Here is a 26,496-nt window from a genome sequence, read left to right on the forward strand (position 1 = left end):
TTCCTGTTTGGAATCCTCTTCCCCAGGGGTCCGCATGGCCCCCTCCCCACTGCCCTCAGGTCCCGCTCACATCAGGGCATCCTTGGGAGACTTCTCCCCTAACACCTCCTCTAGAGACCTGGAGTCTTCCCTTGCTGACCTTTCCCTGTTCTGTTTACTCCACGACTCCTGTCAACACCTGACCTCACATTCTAGATCTCTTTGTGTGTCTGTCTTCCTTCCCATGAAAGCATGAGCTCTGTGAGGGCAGGGTCTTGTGTGATCTTGGTTGCACCTCAGTGCCTGGGACAGGCTGCAGACTCCTGTGGATGAGCTCATGAGCGTTCCCAAGGTCCTCCATGTCCTGGACCAATTTCTGAGGTTGGAGGCTGAGGATGTTTCATGCCCTGGTTATGTTTTTATTTGAAGTGTCATCTGATATAGTTATTATTATCATTTTTCAAAACTTAGTGGCCAGTGATGATTAACCAGGAAAACAGAATACTTAAGATTTTCCTACCTCTTACCAATTCCAGTTCTATATAATTTTCCTGTTGTGACCCCTCTCCCTCTCTGGTGTCCTCTCCCCTATCCAGGCTCCAACAGAAGCCCTCAGTCCCCGCTCAGAGCCCTGTCCTCCCCAGGAGACCCCAGCCAGTCACTCTGCTTCCTCCTTGTGTTCACCCCCAGAAAGTTCTCTCTTCACCTGTGAGCAGAAGCCCCTGTCAGGGGATGCGCTGTGTGCAGGGAGGGGCTGAGAGGGGCCTCATGGCTTGTGCTGCCTGCGTGTTCTCTTCTGTGGAGGTGAGCCTGGGATCCGGAAACTTTCTGAGCACGGTTGTCAGCTGTGCTGTGCTTCCTCCTTCTGCGCTGAGCCTCTTCCCAGGGCAGGAGCACTTCTCAGGCTCATGATTGGGGTCTGTGCCCAGGACACCTCTCTGTCCCCTCCCCTCTCAGTCCTGCCTCCTTGTCTCTTTTTTACCTTTCTCTTCTGTCTGTTTCAGGCCCCTGGGAATTGCTGAGGCCTCTGCCTCCTTTAGCAGTGATTCTCTCACCCAACCTTTACACACGCTATGTGCAGACACACAGACACACACACAAAGAGACACACAGATACACATAGTCACACAGAAATGCTGTAGTTTGGGTGAGCCCAGTCCTGGGTCCTCAGCATCCAGCCATGTTTATGGCTCCAGGTCAGCATGCACAGTTACCCCTTCTGCCCTCTTCCATCCCCACCTGGCTCTTCCCTTCAGAGCAGGAGGCTTGGACTGCACCAGGGCCCTGTCACAGGGATCTACCCTCACTGTGCTTTGGGTGAGCTGAGTGCTGGCTGGTGAGAGGGACCCTTTTTCTCATTGTGTCAATATTGGCTACAGTTTCCAAGGATGGACATTCAATGACCCGGGTGTCCCAGAAGAGAGTGTCCTTCCTGGAGGTGTGCAGGATGAATCTCTCATGCCTTCTGGGAAGAGAGGCCTCTGCTGGTTGGTCAGTGGGGGCCGTGGTCCCAGGAACTGGTCTCAGCCACTGTCTTGCACCCTGGGTTCTGGTTGCTGAGCTGGGGCTGAGGCCCATCCATGTTTTCTCTGACCATCTTTGGTGTCCCGTCGTCTGCCCAGCTGACTGTCCTGTGGTCACTCCACCTTCCCCAAGGCTGATGCAGCAGGGAGTCGGGGGCTGCCCAGGGACTTCACAGGACGTGGCTCTCTGAGACCCAGGACAGAGAACCTGGGACAGAGCAGGGGCTCAGAGCTGAAGACATTCAATCTGACTTACTCTGTGGCCAGGATGGGCTCAGGCCTCCCTGTGCTGACATTCCCTGGGGTCTGTCCTGAGGGTTTCGACCTTGTCAAGGCCCTCTGTGTAGAGGAAGAACAGGCAGTGGCTGCAGACCCCATGTGGGGGTCACTGCTCATACCTGAGAGGGCAGATAGGGTGGAATTTTGGGATGGATTCATATTTAAGGAATGATCCAACAGTAGACAACTTTGAAAATGTACAGAAATTCCTATGCTATAAGTTTATTCTGCATAAGGTATTTTTTCTTAATAAGAGAATTGACTTTTCATTCATAGATAGCTAAGATGGCCCTAAAACGGTGAGAACATTAGAATGGACTGTTTGGTGTCTTGTGGTGTGGTTTCATGCTTTATTTCTCCCACCCCATATCTACAGAATTCTCCATATTCCATTTTGTAATGTAACTCAGTGGGTGTCATTCCAGTTTGTGGTTACAGACCATTGGAAAACCCGTACCCTCTCTGCTGTGAGGTACAGGAAGCAATGTGGCATCACCTCTAAACATGCCTTCTCCCACGACATCAAATTGCTGATTAAGTAAAAGTCATTTCAACAGATACTGAAGATGTCAGTTGTACTCCTCACATACAATTCTTTCACCAAGAGATGAAGGATTTTACTGGTGAGTTGCTTTGAGAGGTTAGTGTAGATCTATGATTCCGTCAGGGCCAATTTTGCCCTCTGAGGGGGCATTTGGCAAAGTCTGGAGAAATTGTTGGTTGACAGAACTGGGGGAGAGAGTCCTGTGGCGTTGAGTGGGTAGAGTTCCCAGAGGGTGCTGAACACCCTGCTGCTCACAGAGCCCCATTAGCATGACCACCCCTGTGTCAATGCTGAGGAGTGCAGAACCCTGCTGTGCCCTTCTTTAGCTTCCCTGGGTCTTCCCCAGACCTGATCTTTTCATCTTTCTGGACTGCTTTCCCATCTCACCCCCCTCCTTGCACCTTAGTTCCCTCCGTCTGAACTCACACTTAGTCCAAGGCCAGCCCTGATCTCTCAACTCTCTTGGCCCCTTTTTGCTCCTTAGCAGGAGGGGACCACTAGAGGGCACCCTCACCCTTCCTGGAGCTCATGCCCTCCCTTTCAATTTTGAGACAAATATGGCTGCTTTTACTGTCACAACTCCAGCCCTCTGCATTCTTTAGATTTGCTCAGGCAGCAGCACCTGGACAGGCATCATGGACCCTAGGGAGGACTGTCACTCTGGAGATTTTGGTGGCATGGGCTGGAGACCTGAAGCCACCCCAAGGCCCAAGTCACTGGGGAGAGGCCGGGTCCAGGTGAGGGAGCTGCACACTCGGTCCAGATGCCCCTGCCTAGTGTGGGCACTGGGGACATGTCCATTTGTCTGTGTCCCTAAAGGTCCTGTCAAGCAGGATCTGTGCCTGAGGGCTTTGGCAGGGCTGCTGTGGAGCTTTCCAGATGGGGCCTTTCCCAGTGGAGCATGAGTCCTCCCAGGGATTTCAAGGAGAGCCGTTGCCTGGAAGAATCAGGAGGAATGTGGCAGCCACCAGGTGCAGGTTCCTCTCAGGGCCTGAAAAAAGGGACCTCTTTTCATCATTTGCCACTTGTGTCTGCACTGTCTGCATCAGGATGGAATGATGTGGAATTTCATGCAAGGTCATTTTGCTTCTGTTCTGCTAATAATTTTTTTTCTAGTTAATCTGTTGATGAAGTAAAGGCAATTGTTGACTTTTGGGTGTTAAACTCCCCTTTCACTTTTGGGGAACAAATTCAATGTGGTAAATCCTGACTTTTTTTGGGTCATATTTCATTTGTGGATTTTCCCTCTCTGTTCCCAAGTAGGGCATGCAGTTTTACTTTTTCATTGCGTGATGTTCTCCTCCCTGTGTCCATGTGTTCTCATTGTTCAACTCCCGCTTATGAGTGAGAACATGCAGTGATGGGTTTTCTGTTCCTGTGTTAGTTTGCTGAGAATGATGGTTTCCAGCTTCATCCGTGTCACTTCAAAGGACATGAACTCATCTTTTTTTATGGCTGCATAGTATTCCATGGTGTATATGTGCCACATTTTCTTTATCCAGTCTATCATTGATGGGCATTTGCGTTGGTTTCAAGTCTTTGCTATTGTGAACAGTGCAGCAATAAACATATGTGTGCATGTGTCTTTATAGTAGAATGATTTATAATCCTTTGGGTATATACCCAGTAATGGGATTGCTGGGTCAAATGGTATTTCTGGTTCTAGATCCTTGAGGAATTGCCACACTGTCTTCCACAATGGTTGAGCTAATTTACACTCTCACCAACAGTGTAAAAGCGTTCCTATTTCTCCACATCCTCTCCAGCATCTATTGTTTCTTGACTTTTTAATGATTACCGTTCTAACTGGTGTGAAATGGTATCTCATTGTGGTTTTGATTTACATTCCTCTAATGACCAGTGATAATGGGCTTTTTTTCACATGTTTGTTGGCTGCATAAATGTCTTCTTTTTAGAAGTGTCTGTTCATGTCCTTTGCCCACTTTTTGATGGGGTTGTTTGATTTTTTCTTGTAAATTTGTTTAAGTTCTGTGTAGATTCTGGATATTAGCCCTTTGTCAGATGGATAGATTGCAAAAATTTTCTCCTATTCTGTAGGTTGCCTCTTCACTTTGATGATAGTTTCTTTTGCTGTGCAGAAGCTCTTTAGTTTAATTAGATCCAATTGGTCAATTTTGGCTTTTGTTGCCATTGCTTTTGGTGATTTAGTCATGAAGTCTTTGCCCATGCCTATGTCCTGAATGGTATTGCCTGGTTTCCTTCTTGGGTTTTTATGGTTTTAGGTCTTATGTTTAAGTCTTTAATCCATCCTGAGTTAATTTTTGTGTAAGATGTAAGGAAGGCATCCAGTTTCAGTTTTCTGCATATGGCTAGCCAGTTTTCCCAATACCATTTATTAAATAGGAGCTTTCAACCCTGCCACAGCTGTGTTTACACCCATTCTTTCTCACTGCTAACGCAGTTTATTTCTTCTTCTTCTATTGCTTTGTTGATGAATTAGTACAGAAGTTTAAATAACCTTTTATCAACTCTTTTAGCAACATTATTTTTGGGTTTATGGATGCTTTGGGTTTTTTAATTTGTCTTCTAGTTTATTATTTCCTACTTTTAAGTTTCTTACACTTTTATTCTACTTGCTTTGTTTTTCTCTCACTTCTTATTTAGACGATTAACTCATTTTTAATCAATTTTTTTTTAGTAGAAGCATTTTGGGTTGTGAATTCCCTGGGGCATCACTGTGGCTGCATCTTATGACTTTTGGTAGATGTAGCTGTTAGTCAAGTACCAGGTACTTAGTATGTTCATCACTGTGTCTTGATTGACCTGTGCTTTGAAAACCCCCAGATGTCTAATTTTTCTAATTTTTAAAATTTATGTTATAGAGATTACATCTAGATTGAACTGTATACAAAATAGGTGCTTGAGTAAAAATTATTCAATAATATCTGCTAATATATGAGTAAGCCCAGTCTTCATAGATGTTCCTTGTGGACTTGAAGAGAACATCTATGGTGCAGGGTATTTGGCTGTAGTTGTGTGCCATTGTTGTTGCCTGTTGATTGTGTGGTTCAAATGTGTAACATTAGGCATATTCCTTGAGTACTGACAAAGTCTTTAAAGTGACTTATTGTGGACAATATGGACATTCAGAGTGTTTGGTGGATAACTAGCAACTGTCTTGAACAGAACAACGTATTCCTGGACATGTTCCAAATGAATAAAAATTAAATATCAAATCAAAGCCACCAAAGCACCTCAAAGTGGGGAACGACTTTATTATTGTATAGCCAAGGAAGAAAAGGTTGATACCCATGAAAATTTCAAAAAGAGTCTTCATGTCAAAAAATTCTCTGTAAGAAAAGCAAATACTATCTTAAAATATTTGCGATTGTAATAAACAATTAGATAATGTGCTACTATACAAAGAACACACAAAATTAACAAGACCAAAGCATAGCAGAGGGCAAATATACAAAAATCAGTTCACAGAAGAAATGTTAATACTCATTGTTTTCAAGATCGTGATGTTTATTTAACATATTAGAGTTCCTAAAGCAGTAAGAAATGAAAGATAAATCAGTGGTATGAGGATTAAAAAGCTAGAAATAAAACTGTCATTAATTTCAGAGAATAACATTGTTTATATAGAAAGATTCAAAAGACTCATAGAACAAATTATAAATAAGAGAGTTTAGGGAGCTGAGTAGTATAAGAATAGACTAAAATATATTAATTTCTCAACAACAAACAACTAGATGGTGTAATTAAAGAGAACATAATAGTGCCAGAGAATATAACATATTTAGGAATCAATCCAACCAAAGACCAAAATGCACACAATCTCTTCAGACAAAATTATAACAATTGAGAGACATTCAAGAAGGCCTAACTAAATGGAGAACTATACCATATTTATGCATCTAAAAATAAATATTCTAAAGATATCAATTCTGTCCAAGTTGATGTATTGATTAAATACAAGTAGGTTCACCACATTAATCACAAATCTCTGAGACTGTAAAGTTGTAAAACTTTCCTTTTATTTGTCTCAACATTTATTTTAGATTCACAGGGTACATGTGCAGGTTTGTTCCCTGAGTATATTATGTGATGCTGAGGTTTGGAGTACAAATGGTGCTCTCATCCAGGTATTGTGCATAGCACTGAACATTTCATTTTTCATTTCTTGCCTGCTTTCTTCCCTCCCCCTTTAGTAGTTCCTAGCTTCTCCTGTTGCCATTTTTTATGTCATTGAATACCCTATGTTTAGCTCCCTCTTATCAGGTTATGGTTTATAGATTTTTCTTCCTGTGTTAATTTGCTTAGGATAATGGTCTCCAGCTGCGAACATATTGCTGCAAAGGAATGATTTTTTTTTCTTTTTTAATGGGTGCCTAGTATTCCATGGTGTGTAGGTAGGGATTCCTTATCTAATCTACTCTTGATGGACACCTAGATTGATTTAATGACTCTTAGACATATGAACACAATTCACCGTCCTATACACAGGAGAAATGAAGTTTGAGGTCCAGGGACAGCAAATGTTAAAATACAACCTCAGCCTCAAATGTCCCCAAATACACATGTTTGATCACATAATGTGTGGGAGCAACTGAGGTGATAGCACCATCCCCTACTTTTCTTGGAGACATAAACATTTGTACACACCTTGTGGAGTAAAATTTCTAAATGCATGTCAAAATTTAAAATATATTTATCTTTGCCTCCCAAACTTCACTGGGAAGAATTTATTACATTTGCAGTAATGAAAAATGACATCTAATCATAGTTATTCACTGTAGTGATGGTTTCACAGCAAAATATTGAGAAGAACCTAGATTTTTCACCAGTATAATGCTAATTAAACAGGTTATTTTATATCTACACAGTGGAATATGATACAGCTGTATAAAAAGTAGAGAATCTTTTGGCTATTCATATGGAAACACCTCCATGTTCTGTTCTGATTGTAGCATATGAACAACATAAAATGTGATGCATTTTTTGAACTAGATCTTACCTTAAAATGTTATCTTTATTTATTTTTTCAGAGACAGGGTCTTGCTCTCCCACCCAGGCTGAAGTTGCAGTGGTGTGATTATAGCTTACTGTGGCTTTGATTTCCTAGGCTCAAGTGATCCTCCCAACTCCCCCTCCTGAGTAGCTGGGACCACAGTATGTGCTATCATGCCCATATAATTTTGTTTTGTTTGTTTTTGTAGAGATAGGGTTTCACCATATTGCCCAGGCTGGTCTTGAACTCCTGGGCTCAAGTGATCCACCAGCCTTGGCCTCCCAAAATGCCGAGATTACAAGCTTGAGCCACTACATCTGGCCCTGCATTCTTTTTTTATGGGATAGCAGTCTACTCACTCATTACTTTCCCTATCAGGAGATTTTTTTTTTTTTTTTTTGAGACGGAGTCTTGCTCTGTCCCTCAGGCTGGAGTGTAGTGGCGCAATCTTGGCTCACTGCAAGCTCCGCCTCCCGTGTTCACGCCATTCTCCTGCCTCAGCCTCCCCAGCAGCTGGGACTACAGGCGCACACCGCCACGCCCGGCTAATTTTTTGTATTTTTAGTAGAGACGGGGTTTCACTGTGTTAGCCAGGATGGTCTCGATCTCCTGACCTCGTGATCCGCCTGTCTTGGCCTCCCAAAGTGCTGGGATTATAGGCGTGAGCCACTGTGCCTGGCCTCATCAGGGGATTTTTAACCTTCCCATTTCTCTACTGTGGGTCCATGCCAATGTCCAGATGTATTTATTTGTCTAGAATTGGATGTTCTTGTAAAAAGAGCGGTTTAAGGAATGGCCTCCTAGCTGATTTCCAGGATTCTAATCTTCACGATCTAAGCTGTAGGTTTCCAACCATGGATACTGGTTAGAGTCACCGTAAGGCGTCTAAAACCTACCCATGCATGTGACTTCCCCTAAGAATGTCTGATTTGATTGGTGTGTGGTGTGTCTTGGGCACTGGTTTTTAAAAAATGCTTCCAAGAAAAATGGTAATTTTGCAGTGGAGCAACCTTAGCCCAGTGCTCAAAATTAACATCCCCAGTAATCAGTGATATGGACATCTTAGGGTATCCTAATATGATGGATGAATAATGCGCAGCATCACCTCTGTGGTATTCTTGCCCAAAGTGCATAACCTGAGTTTAATTATGAGAAACAATTAGAAAAGCCTAAACTGAGGGTTATTCTACAAAATAACTTGCCAATACTCTTCAAAAATGTTAAGGTCGTGAACGCTAAAGAAATTTTCAGGCACTATCCCAGATTAAAGGAGACCGAGAGGACAGAACAAAGAGATGCAATTTGTGATCCTAGATTGGATCGTGGTCCAGAAAAAGGACATTAGTGGGAACATACGGAAGATTTGAATAAGGTCTATAGATTCATTAATTGTGCAGTGTCAGAGATCATTTATTGATTTTGATGATTGGGTAGATATCCATAATGTTAATATTTGGGGAAGTTGAATGAAAAGCATATGAGGACTCTGACTATTTTTGGAATATTTTTCAAAGTTTGAATTTATTTCAAAATAAAAAGTTAAGAAAAAGGAAAAAAAGGAGAAGAAATCTTCCAGATATTTTCATCAAGTTGCCAGAGAGAACATTTCTCAAGTTATCTTGCCTAATACTGTCAGAATAATCTTCCTGGGAATGTTGTTTATCATATTTGTGTCCTTTTCAAAGATTTCCAGTGACTTCTCTTATCTACAGGATGAAGTTCCCATTCCTTATCCTGCCATTCAAAGCCCTCATAGAATGGCCCCTTGATCAATCTACTTCTTTGATCTGCATTGAAGGACAACATTTTACTTTATCATGTCTAAACATTTTCCAATTCTTTTCCTTGTTAATATAGCACCCTTGCCTGTCTTCTCAGCCTCTTGAGTTGTTCTTTGTCCCAAGGCCCACTTCAGACCCTGTCTTTTCATTGAATCCTGTATGGTCATTTCTATTAGAAGCAGCTAACTTTCCACTCTTTGAATTCTGGTAGATATAATGGTGTGGAGTGAAACACTAGTTTTATTTTATTATTATTATTATATTTTAGAAAAAAAGAAGCCAATTTAGTATGCTTATTAAAAGTTTCCCTTTTTTAGGGCAGGCATGATGGCTCACGCCTGTAATCCCAGCACTTTGGGAGGCCAAGATGGGTGGATGACTTGAGGTCAGGTGTTTGAGACAAGCCTAGCCCACATGGTGGTACCCTGCCTCCACAAAAAAGTATAAAAATTAGCTCGGCATGGTGGTCCACACCTGTAATCCTAGCTATTCTGGAGGCTGAGGTAGGAGAATTGCTTGAACCCGGAAGACAGAGGTTGTAGGGAGCCAAGATCGTGCCACTATACTTCAGCCTGGGTGACAGAGTGGGTGAGACTCCATCTCAAAAAAAAAAAAAAAAAAAAAGGGAAAAAAGGTTTCCTTTGTAAAAAAATTTTTAAAATTTTAATTGGAGAAGGATTAGAGATTAAATTGATGTTTGAATTTCATTGGGATTAAAAAAATTTTTATTTTAGGTTCAGGGGTACATGTGCAGGTTTGTTATGTAGGTAAACCCATGTCACAGGGATTTGATATACAGATTATTTCATCAGTCAGGTACTAATCCTAGTAACCAATAGTAATTTTTTTCTGCTCCTCTCCCTCCTTTCACCCTCCACCCTCTGGTAGCCTCCAGTGTCTGTTGTTTCCCTTTGTGTTCATGTATTCTCATCATGTAGCTCAGACATATAAGTGAGAGCATGTAGTATTTGGCTTCTTTTCCCACATTAGTTTGCTAAGGTTACTATCCTGTAGCTCTATCCATGTTCTTGCAAAGGACATGATCTTATTCTTTTTTATGGCTGCATAGTATTCCATGGTGTATATGTACCACATTTAAAAGTACAGTTTTTCATTGTTGGGCATTTAGGTTGATTCCATACCTTTTCTATTTTGAATAGTGTTGCAATGAACATTTGTGTGCATGTGTCTTTATGGTAGAGTAATTTATATTCCTCTGGGTATACATCAAGTAATGAGATTGCTGGGTCAAATGGTAGTTCTGTTTTTAACTATTTGAAGAATTGCCACACTGCTTCCCACAATGGTTGAACTAGTTGAAATTCCCACCAACAGTGTATAAACATTCCCTTTTCTCCACAACCTTGACAGCATGTTATCTTTTGCATTTTTTATAATAGACATTCTGACTGGTATGAGATGGTATCTCATTGTGGTTTTGATGTGCATTTCTCTGGTGATCAGTGATATTGGGCTTTTTTTCATATGCTGTTGGCCACATGTGTGTCTTTTTTGAAAAGTGTCTGTTCATATCTTTTGTCTGCTTTCCACTGGTTGTTTTATTCTTTTTAATTTGTATAAGTTCCTCATAGCTGATAGATATCAGACCTTTATCAGATGCAGTTTGCAAATAGTTTCTCCCATTCTGTACATTGTCTGTTTATTTTGTTAGTTTCTTTTGCTAAAAGCAGGAGTTTTAGATTCAGAAATAAGTGAGTCTGAGTTTTGTTTCCACTTTTTATCAGGTCTGATATAAGGGACACGTTTATTGATGTCTTTGGATAGAAGGATAATAGTGCCTACTGAAAGGGTCATTGTGAGCATTGGATGAGGTACAAACATAAAGGTTCCCAGCACATAGTAGCTTCCTTCCTCATCATTTTTGTAGCCCAGTGGTCCCCATGTGTGTTGTGGGTGCTGTGAAGACTCTTATCAAAATTTTTGTAGAGCTTTTAAAAAATATTTGTATCTGGCCATCACTAAGATGACCTTGAACTGAACTGAGTGCTTAGGGCTTTAAGGAGTTCAATTGAGATTTGTTTTTCCAAGAACACAACAAACTAAATAAGTGATCTATGGACAGGATTGTAACCCAATGGAGGAAAAAGGGAAGGTCAATGGGATTCTAAATGAGAGATAGCTGTGATGCTTTCCACACCCATTCCTTTGCTCTCAGTCAGACAGCGTTAAGGAAGTACAACTCCTAAAATTATGTAAGAGAAGACAAAAATCTCAGGACTTTCAAACTCATTACACCAAAGGGATAGTTCAGCCTGGAGACTGAGTCATGCAATGCCACCATCTTTTTACCTAGTGAACAACTGTTAATTTACAATCTTGTGTGAAAGCAGTGTTCAATAGCCAGACCCCTACAAGAAGACCTCAGGCATCTCTGGATGACTGTCCTCAAATTGTTCTTTGGTGACCTTGAAGCCTTTCAAGATGTATATCCATCCATAAAACAAAGACACATCAATTGTAACTTTAGGTGTGCAATCTAAGTCCAGCTTCTAAAATGAAAACCTGTTAGATTTCACACTGATAATGCTTATCTTTCCAAGTACAGAAGAAAGACAAGATGAGACCAATTATTTTTCACTGTACTTGTCCCTTCCTACCTGCCTTGCCCCCTTTAAGGAGATGTATAAATACCAGGCCTCCTAAAAACCTTTTTCAGAGAGAACATAAGACATGGAGGGTTTCTATGATTTGTGTTTTTCCAGGGTGTGCCCTCAAGCTCTGGCTTAAGAAACCTCAATTGATTCAGACACTTGCCTCAGTCACTCATTTTGATTAACATTCTGGTGACCATTAAGGGTTACTCTGAGTGGAGTTTTGCTCCCATGCATTGTGTTATCAAACGTGGATTTGGGGACATTTGAAGCCACAGAATTTTATTTTAACATTTGCTGTCCCAGGACATCAACTTCCATTTCTCCTGTGTATAGGAGGGTGTTTTGTTCACAAGTCTCAGAGCTATTAAATCATCCCAGCTGTCCATCAACAATGGATTAGATGATGAAATCCATACCTATGCTCCATGGAATACTAGGCAGCCATAAAAAAAGAAAAAAAATCATTTCCTTCCCAGTAATATGTTTGCAGCTGGAGGCCATTATCCTAAGCAAATAACAAAGGAAGAGAAAACCATAAACCATAACCTAGTAAGTGAGAACAAAATATTGGATATTGAGGGACATAAAAATGGCAAAAACAGAAGCTAGGGACTACTAGGGGGAGAAGCAAGGAAGGGAGTAAGAAATGAAAAACTAAGTGTTGAGTACTATGCACAATATCTGGGTGAGAGGATTATTCATACCCCTAACCTCAGCATTATGCAGTATACCCAGGGAATAGATGTGCACATGTAACCTCTGAATCTAAAATAAAAGTTGAAGAATAAAGAGAAAAGTTTTACAAGTTTACAGTCTCAAGAACTTTGTAATCAATGCTGTGAAACTACTTATATTTATTCAAAAGATCTACTTGGATGGAATTGATATCTTTAGAATACTTATTTTTTCGGATCCATGAGTATGGTATATTTCTCTATTTAGGCCTTCTTTAATGTCTATTGACTGTTATAATTTTGTCTGAAGAGATTGTGGTGATTTTGGTCTTTGGTTGGATTGAGTCCTAAATATTTTGTATTCTCTTGTATTCTCTATAGCAACAACTATCTAGCTGCCTGTTGTTGCTATAGAGAAATTAATATATTTTAGTCTATTCTTATAGTACTCAGCTCCCTAAACTCTCTTATTTCTACTTTTTTAGTAGTCTTTTGGATTTTTCTATATAGACAATGCTATTCTCTGAAAATAATGACAGTTTTATTTCTACTTTTCCTATCCTCATACCTCTTATTTGTCATTTATTTCTTACTGCTTTTGGGTAGGAACTCCAATATAGTGTTAAGTAAAAGTTATCACTGAAAAAAATGAGAATGAACACTTTTTCTGTGAACTATTATATATTTACCCTCTTTTTTGCTACATTTTAGTTATATTAATTTTATGTGTTCTTTATATATGAGCTTATTATCTGTTTATTAGAATTGCAAGATATCATTTGCTTTTCTTACAGAGAATTTTTCCACATGAACACTCTTTTTGAAAGGTTCAGGTATATCAATATTTCTTTCTTGGCTACACAATGAGAAAGTCTTTCTCCACCTTGGGGTGGTTTAGTGGCTTTGATTTGGTTTCAATTTTTATCCATTTGGAACATGTCCAGTAATATGTTGTCCTGTTCAAGATGGTTACCAGTTATCCATCTAACACTGAATGTCCGTGTTGTTCACAATAAGTCACTTAAAAGACTTTGTCAGTACTCTAGCAAAAATTCATAATCTCTACAAGAATATGCATTTGAACCACACAATCAACAGGCAGCAAGAATAGCACACTACATCCATATGCCCTGCACCATAGATGTTCTCTTCAAGTCCACATGGAGCATTTATGAAGACTGAACTAAGTCATATATTAGCAAGTATTAATATTAATATAAATATTAATAGCATTAATCATTTTTACCCAATCACCTATTTAGTATACTGTGCAATGTGGGTACTATTCTCTAAAACATGAATTTTATATATTAGACATTTGGAGATTTTAAAAGCACATGTCAATCAAGACACAGTGATGAACATTCAAATACTTGGTACTTGACTGACAGTTCATTTGCCAAAAGTCGTAAGATGCAGCCACAGTGGAGCCCCAGGGAATTCATGACCCAAAAGGCTTATACTAGAAAAGGTTGATTAAAGATGAGTTAATCCTCAACTTAAGAAGTGAGAGAAAAACAAAGCAAGGAGAATAAAACTGATAAGAAACCTAAAAGTAGAAAATAATAAACTAGAAGACAAATTAAAAAAAAAACAAGAACATGAATAGACACAAAAATAATGTTGTTGAAAAAGATAAGTTATTTAAACTTCTGGACTAATTCATTAACAAAACAATAAAGAAAGAAAAAAGAAACAGATTTAGCAGTGAGAAAGAGTGGATGTAATCTCACCTGTGGCAGAAGTTGAAAGTTTCTTTTAAAAATTTCACGACACTAAGTTAATTGATAATTTAAACAAAATTGATAAGTTCCTAGAAAATTAGGTATAATAAAAACTAGCACAGGAATGAACGGAAATTCTGACCTGTCCTGTAACTATGTTTAAAAAAATTTCTTTTGTGTGTGTGACAGGGCCTCATTCCTGTTTCCCAGCTGGAGTGTAGTGGTGTAATCTTGGCTCACTGCAACCTCAACTTCCCAGGCTCAGGTGATCCTCCCACTTCAGCCTCATAAGGAGCTGGGACCACACGTGCGTGCCACCATGGCTGGCTATTTTTCTATTTTTAGTAGAGACAGGGATTCATCATACTGCCCAGGCTTGTCTGGAACTCTTAGGCTCAAGTTCTTCCTTGGCCTTTGAAAGTTCTGAGATTACAGGTGTGAGCCACCATACCTGGCCCTAATCTTGAAATTTTACTTAATATTTTAAATATTCACACACATACACAAACAGATGTACATACGTGTGGATACTCAGAAAAAGCAGATGACTTTGAGATGATGATGAATATTTCTACAGTGGAAAAAAATAAATCTATATCTCTAATTCACACCACATGCTAATCTTTTTTTTTTTTTTTTTTTTGTTTGAGACGGAGTCTTGCTTTGCCGCCCAGGCTGGAGTGCAGTGGCGTGATCTCGGCTCACTGCAAGCTCTGCCTTCCAGGTTCATGCCATTCTCCTGCCTCAGCCTCCTGAGTAGCTGGGACTACAGGCACCCGCTACCACGCCCGGCTAATTTTTTGTATTTTTAGCAGAGACGGGGTTTCACCATGTTAGCCAGGATGGTCTCAATCTCCTGACCTCATGATTCACCTGCCTTGGCCTCCCAAAGTGCTGGGATTACAGGCATAAGCCACCGTGCCCAGCTGATAATCTTTTCACAATAAAATTATTGAGAATATTCTTCAAAAGGCTCCCAATTTTCTCTGTTTCTTCTACATACACAAGACATACAGAGACAGATCTGTGTATCTACTATACGACAAAGAAGCCACAGCCAAGGTACATACAAAAATCCAACAAAAACAGTAATAAAGAAAATCCAAAAAAACCATTGTGATAACACAATGTTTTTAAATGGCAGAAAACTCTTAAGAGGCACCACATGGTGGAACATGTGTAACGGCCTGTGAGTACATGAAAAGATGCATTTGCACTATTGTTTACTTAGGAAAAGCATATTAAAACCATTTTGAAATCTCATCCCAACCACAGAAGAAAGGCTAAAATTCAATGGGCTGACAATCCCAAGAGTTGGAACAACTCTACAGAGAGATGTTGCTGGTGGGAATTTAGTTGTGTTCAGCTCTCTAACAAGAGAATCTATAATTTGTAGCTATCTTAGAAGATGTCCCAGCATATACAATGGTCTCTACACCCAAGGAAATAAATGAGACCACCAAAATACATGTGTAGATATGTCTGCATTAACATGATTCAGAAGACACAAATAGTGTTGCAGTTTGTATGTGTAACACTACAGGGGATAAAACTGTGGTGCATTCAAACTAACGGATATTTACAACATGAAAAATAAATGGATTCCTGCTGCATAAATCATGGATGATCTCACACAAAGAGTTGCAAGAGAAGAGCCAGTGCAGAGGGGAAAATGAAGCCTGATTCCACCTCTATAAAGTTCCCAAGAGGCAAAACCCATCTGTGGTGCTAGAGATCAGAATGGAGGTGACCTGGCACTTGGAATGGCTAGGTTTGGGGAGGGGAGTTCATGAAGCCTGTCACCTGGACACTCTGTGTGAGCACACGAGCAACACCCATTACATCTCCACACACAGCTCTGGTCGTCAGGCATTTTAGGGGGACTCTAGCAAGGGATTAGGAATCATGCATGAGAATCATCTACAGAGAGAAACATAAGAGTTGGAGGAGCTGGTTGCTAACGCAGAGCAGGGTCCCTGTTGTTCACGGGTCTAGCCTAGTCTTAAGTGCCCAGCCCCACTCCCACTCCTGCCACGATCCAGGAACCTCTGAAAAGCAGCTTTTTCCAAGGACCTCCTCCTTGGTAACACATCAAGGTTTCTCACTGTCAAGCTGTCCAGAGAGAAAAGCAACTTGGATAGTGCCCATAACATCTGTGCCCTGGGGCTCAGGGCTTAGCAGAAATGGCAGAGGGCAGTGAGAGGAGACATGGTGAATGGGGCAGGGACCTAGGGACAGTTGCCTGGAACGGGAGCAGGTGGGGCCACAGGAGAAGGTGGCACAGGAAGGAAAACTCAGGAATGGGCAGGAGAGGAGAGGAGAGGAAGACACAGGCTCTGTGGGGCTATAGCCCAGTGTGAGCCTTTGTGAGGCTATCTCAGCAGGGAAGTCCAGGTAGTGTGAACAGGAGGGGAAGCAACTCCCACCTCCCCTGCTAGGAACTGAATGTGTACACACCAAAATTTTGAAGCTTTTGTTTTTAATGTGAAGGTGGTGGAGGTGGTGCCAGCCATGGTGGCTCACGCCTGTAATCCAACACTTTGGGAGGCCAAGGCAGGCAGATCACCTGAGGTCAGGAGTTCAAGACCAGCCTGGACAACATGGCAAAACCCCATCTCTACTAAAAATACAAAAATTAGCTGAGCCTGGTGGCGGGTGCCTGTAATTCCAGCTACTTGGGAAGCTGAGGCAGGAGAATTGCTTGAACCTGGGAGGCAGATGTTGCAGTGAGCCAAGATTACGCTACTACGCTCCAGCCTGGGTGACACAGTGAGACTCCATCTCAAAAAAAAAAAAAAAAAAAAAGAATTTGGAGGTGGGGCCTTTGGGAGATAATTAGAATAAGAGTCAGTCATAAAGGTAGGGGCTTCATGATGGAATTAATGCCCGTATAAAAAGTGGAAGACCCAGGAAAATGATCTCTCTCCTTTTTTCTGTTCCTCCACCCCCTCCCAACCCTCCACCATGTGCAGATACAGCAAGAAAGCAGCATCTGCAAGAAAGCCCTCACCAGGACCAAATCAGCTGACAACTCAACCTTGGACTTCCCAGCTTCCGGAACTGTGAGGTATAGATTTTTATTGTTTAAGTTATCAAGGCTATGGTGTTTTTAATAGCCCAAGCCCAGGAATACATCATCTGACTCACTGTTTTGAATCAAACTCTTCAGTTTCTCCATCAACTTAGCTGGCAGCTCCTGTCCCCAGCAGCATTAGAGGCCCCAAGAAAAGAGCTCCAGCAGGGGCTCAGCCTGCACGGGTCCCATGGGGCAGCCTCAGTGTCAAGTCCTGGATGGCAGGTGAGGCTTTAGTGATACAACCACAATGTGAAAGTGTAAGAGTTTTTAACAACTTATAGATACTGGAAAGCACAGGGCACACCTGGAGACCACAGACACTGGGGTCGGAGAGCCCAGGCAGGGAGGAGAGAAGGGAACTGTAGGCCAATGGCTTTATTGGGTCCAAGGTGTTGTTGACAGGTTTCCAGAAGGGAGCTTTAATGGGTGTGTTTAAAGCAGGCAAACACTGGGGCAAGAAGATCACACTGTGACTGAGAGGTGGTCACTTTAAATTGGATGGCAAATGTCACAACTGTTTCAGTTTAAAGGAAGCAGCTGGCGAGAGGGGAGCCCAGCACACTGTGCAGGAGAGATGCCTCTAAGATTTTATCTGTGGCCACCAACTGGAGCCATTTGGACCGGGTACAGTAATGGAAACTCTGTGATGGTGACAAACATGGGAATCACTCTGATGTGATGCGGTGAAATTTACACCTTAAAAAATGGATGCCAAGACAACATAAACAAGACCTAGGGACACCAAGAGGGTATGGTGCTATGCCCCAAAGTAAGGGTCCTGGGTTCTTATCCAGGGAAGTGAGAAATAAAGATAACTTTTCCCTACTCCCTCTCTCCTCCCCTGACACTGATCTTCCCACCCTGCACCTCCCTCTTCTCCCAAATCCCAGTGCTCAGTCCCAGACATCACTGCCCCCAAGGCATGCACAGTGCAGCCCACTGCACACAAACACAAACTCACAGAAGGTGATGACAGTTTGTGTTTGGGACATCTGATTGTGAAAGAGGGAGGACAGCGTACTTGCAGCCACAGAGACTGAAACTAGAATGTGATGGAACGGGGCTGGAACGTGATGGAGCTCTGACATAACAGACGTGTGACTTCGTGTGAAATGAGCAGATCCATGTGGAATAAAACACAGCCTGGCCTGTGGCTGCTGCCATCCACATTTCCCTCATCTTCCAACAGAAGCCAGCAGGGTCCCCCCCAACCTGGAACCTCCCTAGAGACTGCTGACCTCCCTTGGCAGGGCCCACAGGCCAGCAGGATCCACCCTCACCAGGGTCACTTGGCCCACGTCCTCCTTGCCCTCCAAGCTCCCCACCCAAGTCTGTCAGCTTTTCCCTGCAGCCCAGCGGCCACCCACCTGAGGCCACTCTCTCTGCAGGCAGCTCCTGCCCCCACACCCCATTTTTCCTGGGGCAGTGCTGGTGCACGTGATGCCACACTGGGTACTTTCCCCTCGTGACCTCCTTCCATCCTCAACAACTCCTTCTGTGACTGCTCCCTAAATGTCCGCCCCTGCTCCACCTTTCCTGTTCTCTAGGGTATTCCAGGCCTCCAGAATAGCATCTGCCTGAGTGCCCACAGTACCAATGGGAATCAACCAGACACCCTGTAACCTGCCCTCTGCACCCCAGGAGGCTCAGAGCACATGTGATGGTCACACACAGGCACCATCTGGGATTTGTCCACCTGTCCCCTGTTGTCCCTCTTGAAGTCAGGAGGAAGGACAGAGCTCTCTGGTGTGCATGGGGTGGGGAGTAAGCATGAGCTCCCTGGGTTAGAACACAACCCACCTTCACCCGCCCTCTTAGGTGTGAGCACCGTCCTCCCAGATGGGCTATCTGACCACTACCTGTGCTTCCTCCACACAAAGGGGCTTGACCAGGTCCAAATCCTCAGGACAGACCCTAGGGGATGTCAACATGAAAAGGGCTGAGCACATCCTGGCTTTGGAGTAAGTTGGGACTAGTGTTTCCAGCTCAGAGCCCCTGCTATGTCCCAGGCTACCTCTCCTGGGTCTCAGAGAGCTGTGTCCTACAGGGTCCCTGCGCAGCTCCCCACTCCTTGCTGTGCCAGCCATGGGGAAGGTGGGGTGACCACAGGACAATCAGCCATGCAGAGGACAGAGGACACCCAAGATGGTCAGGGAGGACATGGAGGAGCCTGAACCCCAGCTCAGCCACCAGACTCCAGGGAGCAAGAGAGTGGCTGAGACTTGTCCCTGGTGACCACGAGGTTCACAGCCCCCAGTGAATAACCAGCACAGGCCTCTCCTCCCAGGAGACTTGAGAGATTAACCCTGTACACCTCCAGGAAGGACAGTTCCCTCTGGAACACCAGCGTCCTGAAAGTTTATCCTTGGAAGCTGCAGGAAGCTTGACACAATTAGAGAAAGGGAGGGTCCTTCTCGCTAGCCAGCACTCAGCTCACCCAAAGCACAGTAGGGGTATCCTTGTGACAGGGTCCTGGTGGAGCCTGTCCTCCTGCTCTGAAGGGAAGAGACAGATGGGGATGGGAGAGGGCCGGGGGAGTGACTGTGCACCCCAACTTGGAGCCATGAAAATGGCTGAATGCTGAGGGTCCAGGGCTGGGCTCACCCAACCTACAAAGTGTGTGTGACTGTGAGTGTCTGTGTCTCTTTGTGTGTGTGTGTGTGTCTTTGTGTGTCTTTGTGTGTCCGTGTGTGTGTGTGTGTGTGTCTGCACATAATGTGTGTAGAAGTTGGGTGAGAGAATCACTGCTGAAAGAGGCAGAGGACTCAGCAATTCTTAGAGGCTTGAAACACAGACAAAAGGGGAAGGGGAGGGAGGAACAAGGGGGCAGGACTGAGAGGGGAGGGGACAGGGAGGTGTCCTGGGCACAGACCCCACCCATGAGCCTGAGAAATGCTCCTGCCCTGGGAAGAGGCTCAGTGCAGAAGAAGGAAAACAGCACAGCTGACAGCTGTGTTCAGAAAGTTTCTGGATCCCAGGCTCATCTCCACAAAAGAGGACAAGCAGGCAGCAGAGACCATGGTGATTTCCTCAGCTCCTCCCTGCAGATGGCATGTTTCCTGGCAGAAGCTCCTGCTCACAGGTGAGGGAAGACCTTCCTGGGAGAGGATGGGAGGAGGAAGCACAGTGACTGGCTGGGGTCTCCTGGAAGGATGGGGCTCTGAGAGGGGACAGAGGGCTTCTGTTGGAGTCTGAATAGGTAAGAAGATACAGAAGAGGGACAGGGGTCAAAACAAAAAAAATCACACTGATCTGGAATAGGTAAGAAGCAGGAAAATCTCAAGTGTTTTATTTTCCTGGTTAATCACTGGCCACTATATTTTGAAAAATGATATTAATAACTATGTCAGATGACACTTCACATAAAAACATAACCAGGGCATGAAACATTGTCCTCAGCCACCAACCCCAGAAATTGGAACGTAAACCCCGGGATGTGTATAGCACTGGGAACGCTCATGAACTCATCCACAGGAGTCTACAGACTGTCCCAGGCACTGGGATGCAACCAAGATCACACAAGCCGCTGTCCTCACAGAGCTCACACTCTCCTGGGGAGGAAGACAGACATACAAAGAGATCTAAAATGTGAGGTCAGGTGTTGACAAGAGCTCTGGAGGGAGCAGAGCGGGGAAAGGTCAGAAAGGGAAGACCCAGGGTCTCTAGAAGAGGCTTCAGGGAAGAAGTCTCCCAAGGACATCCTGATGTGAGCAGGACCTGAGGGCAGTGGGGAGGGAGCCATGCAGACTCCTGGGGAAGAGGATTCCACACAGGGAAATGCCAAGGTCAGAGGTGTTGAAAAAATCAGGGTCATGCTTCTGACCTTGACCTAGTAGGACACACACACACTCTAAGTTGGAGGATTGAAGAGACCTTCTCAACACCCAGGGTCCCATCTTTTGATACCAATACATAGGTCCCCAAATTGTCTTATGCTCTCTCCCCTTCCTAGCCTTACTTTGAATTTTCTGGAACCTGCCTACCACTGCCCATGTCACTGTTGAAGCCCTGCTATCTGGTGCTGCAGAGGGGCAGGAAGTTGTTCTACTTGTTTATCATCTGCTCCAGGATTGTCTTGGCTACAACTGGTACAAAGGGGACCAAGTGGCTGCCAACCACCAAATTATAGGATATGTAATCGACACTTAAGTAACTACCCCAGGGCCTGCATACAGCGATCAAGAGATGATAAACTCCTATGCATGCCTGCTGATCCATAACGTGACCCCAAATGACACAGGATTCTACACCCTTCAAGTTATAAAGCTAAATCTTATGAATGAAGAAATAACCGTACAGTTCAGCATACACCGTGAGTGATTCCTCATGTCCTCTGGGTGTTGGGGGTCAGTTCTACCTTGCACACACAGGATTGTCAGACCTGAGCTGTGCCTTATTTCCCTCTGCATTATATCTCATTTTAGGGTTTGGGCATTTAGTGCAGGACACATATAGGGGAGACAAACTTGAGCAGATCAGAATTACTTTCCTGCATCCAGACTCTGGAGATATTCACTGTAGAGAAAGGACAGTCTGATGTGGGGACTCAGCAGGAAATCAGTCTCAGCCAAGCACCTCATGCCTCCCCCATGGACTGACTCTGAGAAAGACCCTGGAGAACTGGGCCAAGGCCTGGCCTGAGGGACACCCTGGGATTCTCAGAGAAGCTCAGCCCTGAAAGCCGCAGCTCCAGACTTGTGTCTCAGGATCCTGACTCCAGGTGACCCTGGGGAGCCTGTGCCAGGCCTGGGTTGTGGCTTCCTGGGCAAGGCTTACTGGAAGCAAATATTTACCAGCTGTCCACAGGCTGTGGCTCCTAGAGCTGCTTACCAGCTATGGTTTAGCTCCCAGAGCCTCATCTGGGCAAGGACAGAGCCTTCTCCACCTGAGACTCAGAGTACAGAGGACAGAGGGACAAGCTTCTTAGTCCATCAGCCAACCGCCCTGGGAAGCTTAGTAGACTCCATAGAAAGTTCAGTGTCCCCAGGGACAGAAACAGAAGAGAGAAGATGTTCCTAGCATCCCTTGTTCACAGGGATCAGGCCCATGGGTACCCTCTCATGGAGGCAAATAATAATAAATGCTGTTTGTATGAACACCTCTTCTGTGCCAAGCATTAGTTCAGATGACTGTGAATGATTTACAGTTCATTCACCAACAACATAACAAGCCATACACCACTTGCCATTTAGCTTATTTGACTGAGAGAAAACTGAGCCACAGGGGGACACAGTCACTGAACCAGAGTCACACAAACACGAGGAGCAGATCAGAGCCACATGACCCTCTCCTCCAGCAGAAGTGGGGGCTTATTGGTTTCCAGGGACCCCCACGGTCATCCATTGGCTCACATCCTTTCTTCTTTGGCATCCAAACCTCCGAGGAGTGAGAGTAAATGGACAACCGATTAGTTTGTACTCCAGAACTAAATCACCTGCTTCAGCTATCAGAGTCAGTGCGAGGAATGTCCAGACTTCCTCCTCAGTTCCTAATCTCCCTTACTGAACCCGAAATCCTGTGTTTTTCAGAGTGTCAGTGTCACTCCCATGGGAGGCTAAAGGAGAAGACTTTGCTTTCTCTCCCCATTCACACCTTGTGCCAGCACAGGCCCAACGTGAGACACACACTCTAGTTCTTGTATGAAGGATAGAGGGATTGAATGAAGTATCCATAACCTCTTTAGAGACTGGATCCTGGAGGCAGAATCCTAACATAACAGAAATTGCTGGCCGTACCCATTCCCTGTTTCTCAGGGGCTGAGACCCATGTTCCATCCCTCTGAACCCCTGCCCCTAAAGCCATCCCACCTCATGTGACTCTGGAGTTCCTTGGCCATGGGAGGGTTTTCAGGGCTCCCTGGTCCTGGTCTGGGGCACTAGGTGCACCTGGTCCCTGGAGTCACTAAGGTCATTGTAACCCCCACTGCTCACGGACATGGGTGTTTCTGGCTCTCTCTGCTCCTCTGTGTCTCTCATCTTCTTTCTTCTTAATTTTAGCTGCCATGCCCTGTCCTGCACAGCCTCCTCCACCCTTGGGACTCTCCCCGACATTCCCTCTAAAAAGGCTGATCGTTCTGTTTCCCTTCCTGCTTACACTGTGGCCTGGCTCAGCTCCCAGGAAATAGGAAAGGCACATAAATTCAGCTGGATCTGCAGGCCCTGCTAGGCTCCATCATGAACCAGTGTCCCCAGGTCACCAGGAGAATGAGCTTCCACTGAGTCCCCATCCAGGGCTCTTTCCCTTTATGAGGCCAACATGTGGAACAGGCCACTCGACAGGGATGAACGGCTCCTCTATCGACTCTTATAATCACCCGACAAGTTCTTCTTGCCCCACTGCACAGACAAAACCAATTTATTGAGATGGTGATTTGTAGAAAAGGAAGATTTTAATTACTCTGTTTGCCAAGCAGGAGGACAGAGGTTATTATGACTCAAATCAGCCTCCCCAGTTGCTCAGAGGTTATAGTTTTTCAAGCATAGTTTCAGTGGCAGAGGTCTAAGGAATGGGTACTGCTGATTGCTCGGGTATGAAATCATGAGGATGGGGAAAATGGCCTGTATTTTCTGAATCCACCTCTGATTGGAGGCCACATGACTGCTTGAGCCATTAGTCATGGGTCTGGATGAGGTCAGCTGGTTTCCAGAATGCAAAAGTCTGAGAAACATCTCAAAAGATAAATCTCAGTTTCTACGATAGTGATGTTATCTGTAGGAGCAATTAGGGGAGTCACAAATCTTTTGACCTCTGTACACATGAGTCCTGAGCAGTAAGGGATTGCAGAAACGATGCTTACATTTTAGCAGAATTTGGCCTGCTCCTGTAATCCTAATCTCATGGTCTTTCATTAGTTTTAGAAAGCCAGTCCCTGAGCAAGGAGGGAGTTGGTTTTAGAAAGGGACTATTATCATCCTTGCTTCAACATTAACCTATAAACTAAATTCCTTCAAGTGTTAGCCTGGCTTATTCCCAGGAATGAGCAAACACATCCAGTCAGGATAGAGGCCAGATGGAGTCAGCCATGCTAGCTTGCTCTCACTGTCCTAATCTTTGCAAAGGTGATTTCACTCTCTACATTGACTCAGCAGGGGGGTCAGAGGCAGGGGTACAGGTCTGCAGTCCCCAAAGCCCACGGGCTCCTTTCACCCATTTTATTTATGACTCCATCCTCATCCTGCTAGCTGTGAGGCTCACATCCTCCAGTCATTTCCTAGAGACTTCTGGTTTCCTGTCAGGCCTATAGCAAGCTTGAAATTTGTCACTCAGTTCTAACAACAAGTAAAAAGCTGAACAAACTAAAAAATCAACAACTCTTTTAGATCCCTCAGAGAAGTGAGGTCTCAGTGCTAACTGACTCATATATTGAAAAGACCAACAGGCAAAGACAGACAGCACACTTTACCTGAGCAGAAACCCCTGGCACAGAAACCTCAGTGGGAACCAGTGCTGGGGTCAGAAAAGCCTGAACTGTCACTAATGAATTGCTGGAGGGTCAGTGTGAACAAGACCCAGAGTTAAACACTCAGGGGAATGGATTACTTCTGGGGGTAGGGGGACATGTTTGTGACTCTTAGCTTCTGGAGCCCTACCAGGTTCCTACAGTAAAACCCAGTAAAAATCAGCTCATCCTTCCTGCAGGGGAGGGGGAAAAGAAACCACTTTGAAAGATGCCAGTGAATTCTATTCTGGGCAAGACCTGCCTTTAAGAGAAACTATTTTACAAGAGTCTAATCAGCTGGGGTTTGATCAGAGCCTAAATGCCCCGGGGAAGGGGAAATAGCCAACTCTAGCCCCCTGTAGCCATCATGTCCCACCTAAGGGAAAGAAAAAACTGAGAGACACTTACAATGTTCACAGCCCAGGACACAGCTCTAATCCAATACCACAGAACCCCTCCCTCCATGGCATCACTGAATGCCTCACTCACCACAGCATCACTGAATGCCTGCTCACCCAAGTTTCTTTTACCCAGTACATCACGTCTGGTTTGCAAAAAAACCATACAAGACAGACTAAGAGGCAACATTAGACACTACGCAGAAACAGATGGGTGACATAAGTAGAGAGATGGATATTCTAAGAAAGAACCACGAGAAGTGCTAGAGATAAAAAACACTGTAAGAGAAATGAAAAATGCCCTTGATAAGCTTTTGAAAGTGTGTATACTGATAGGCTTAACACAGCTGAGGAAAAAATCTTTAGCTTTATGGTGTGTTAACAGAAACTTCAAAAACTGAAACAGTAAAGTTTAAAAAGAGTGACAAAAAAGTGGAAGAACATATTCAAGTTCATATTGAGTATTTTGTATTGACAATAGCGTATTTTATATTTTGTAGTTGTGGGACAACTACAAAGGCTGTAACATACACATAATGGGAATACTGGGACCAGGCGGAGGTGGCCAGGTGGGTGCTATCTGATGGGTTTACTGCCTGTTTCACACACATCTGTGTCCTCATCGTGATGCCATTGCCATAAGGTGGGGTCTTTCAGGTGGGGAGATGCACAAGCCGCTGGCATCTCACTTAGACTCTGCCCAATTTAAACGAACTTAATCAAACACTAGTTGTGTTTCCCGAGGTCTAGGGAGAATGAGGAAAGCATTTCACATGCCTGTTTCAGGCTCCTCCCCATTTTTCCTAAGTCTGCACAGGAATTAGGGATAGGAAGGTCTTTCTAAATTTGCTAATATAACACACATTGCTTCTCCTAATTTGGCATCTTTCCTCCCTTTATGTATTGTAATTGACACACATAAGACTTCCTCTTTGAGTGGTACTGTCCTCCTAACAGGACCCATGAACCTCTCTCTATTCAGGGAGTTGCTAATTTCAAATCACCTTCAGTATCTTCCTTTGAGCATAATGCCATCCTGCTGGAATTCACAGCACACCTTAACCTTATTTTGGTATCTAGAGAAATACTACTTCCATCAATCGAACTTAGATATTTGCACTATTAATAACATTTTCCACTTATGGAAAAAATTTAATGTTTCCTCCCATTTTTTTTTGTTACTGTAGTCAGAACATAACATGAGTTCTAAACTCCAGACAAAATTTTAAGGGCAGATTACAGTATTACACACGGAGCTCCCCAAATTCAAAAATCCAAAATCTGCAATACTCCAAAATTCAACATTTATCAGCCGCTGATGTAATGCTCCAAAGAAATGCTCACTGGAACACTTTGAATTTTAAAATGTTCAGATTCAGGATGCTAAACCAGTAAGCATACCACAAATATTCACAAATCTGAAAAAGTTAGAAATCTGAAACACATTTGGTCTTAAGACTTATGCATAAGAACTACTCAGTCTTAATGAA

The 26,496-nt window shown here is 43.7% G+C and overlaps 1 protein-coding gene and 1 long non-coding RNA gene across 2 annotated transcripts in view; both read left to right on the forward strand.

Annotated features, from left to right (window-relative positions):
• LOC129051987 (uncharacterized) overlaps positions 1 to 18,323 on the forward strand; it is a 74,111-nt gene extending 55,788 nt beyond the window's left edge. Inside the window, exons 2-4 of the long non-coding RNA XR_008516609.2 lie at positions 17,067 to 17,161; positions 17,264 to 17,392; positions 17,694 to 18,323. This is a non-coding gene — a long non-coding RNA (uncharacterized LOC129051987). The remainder of the gene's footprint in view (positions 1 to 17,066; positions 17,162 to 17,263; positions 17,393 to 17,693) is intronic.
• The window catches only part of LOC103888610 (CEA cell adhesion molecule 6), a 913,736-nt gene that overhangs the window by 885,063 nt on the left and 2,177 nt on the right, over positions 1 to 26,496 (forward strand). The gene's annotated exons all lie outside the window — the stretch shown is intronic.

The sequence above is a fragment of the Pongo abelii genome, chromosome 20 (assembly GCF_028885655.2).
Source record: "Pongo abelii isolate AG06213 chromosome 20, NHGRI_mPonAbe1-v2.0_pri, whole genome shotgun sequence".
Classification (NCBI taxonomy): Eukaryota; Metazoa; Chordata; class Mammalia; order Primates; family Hominidae; genus Pongo; species Pongo abelii.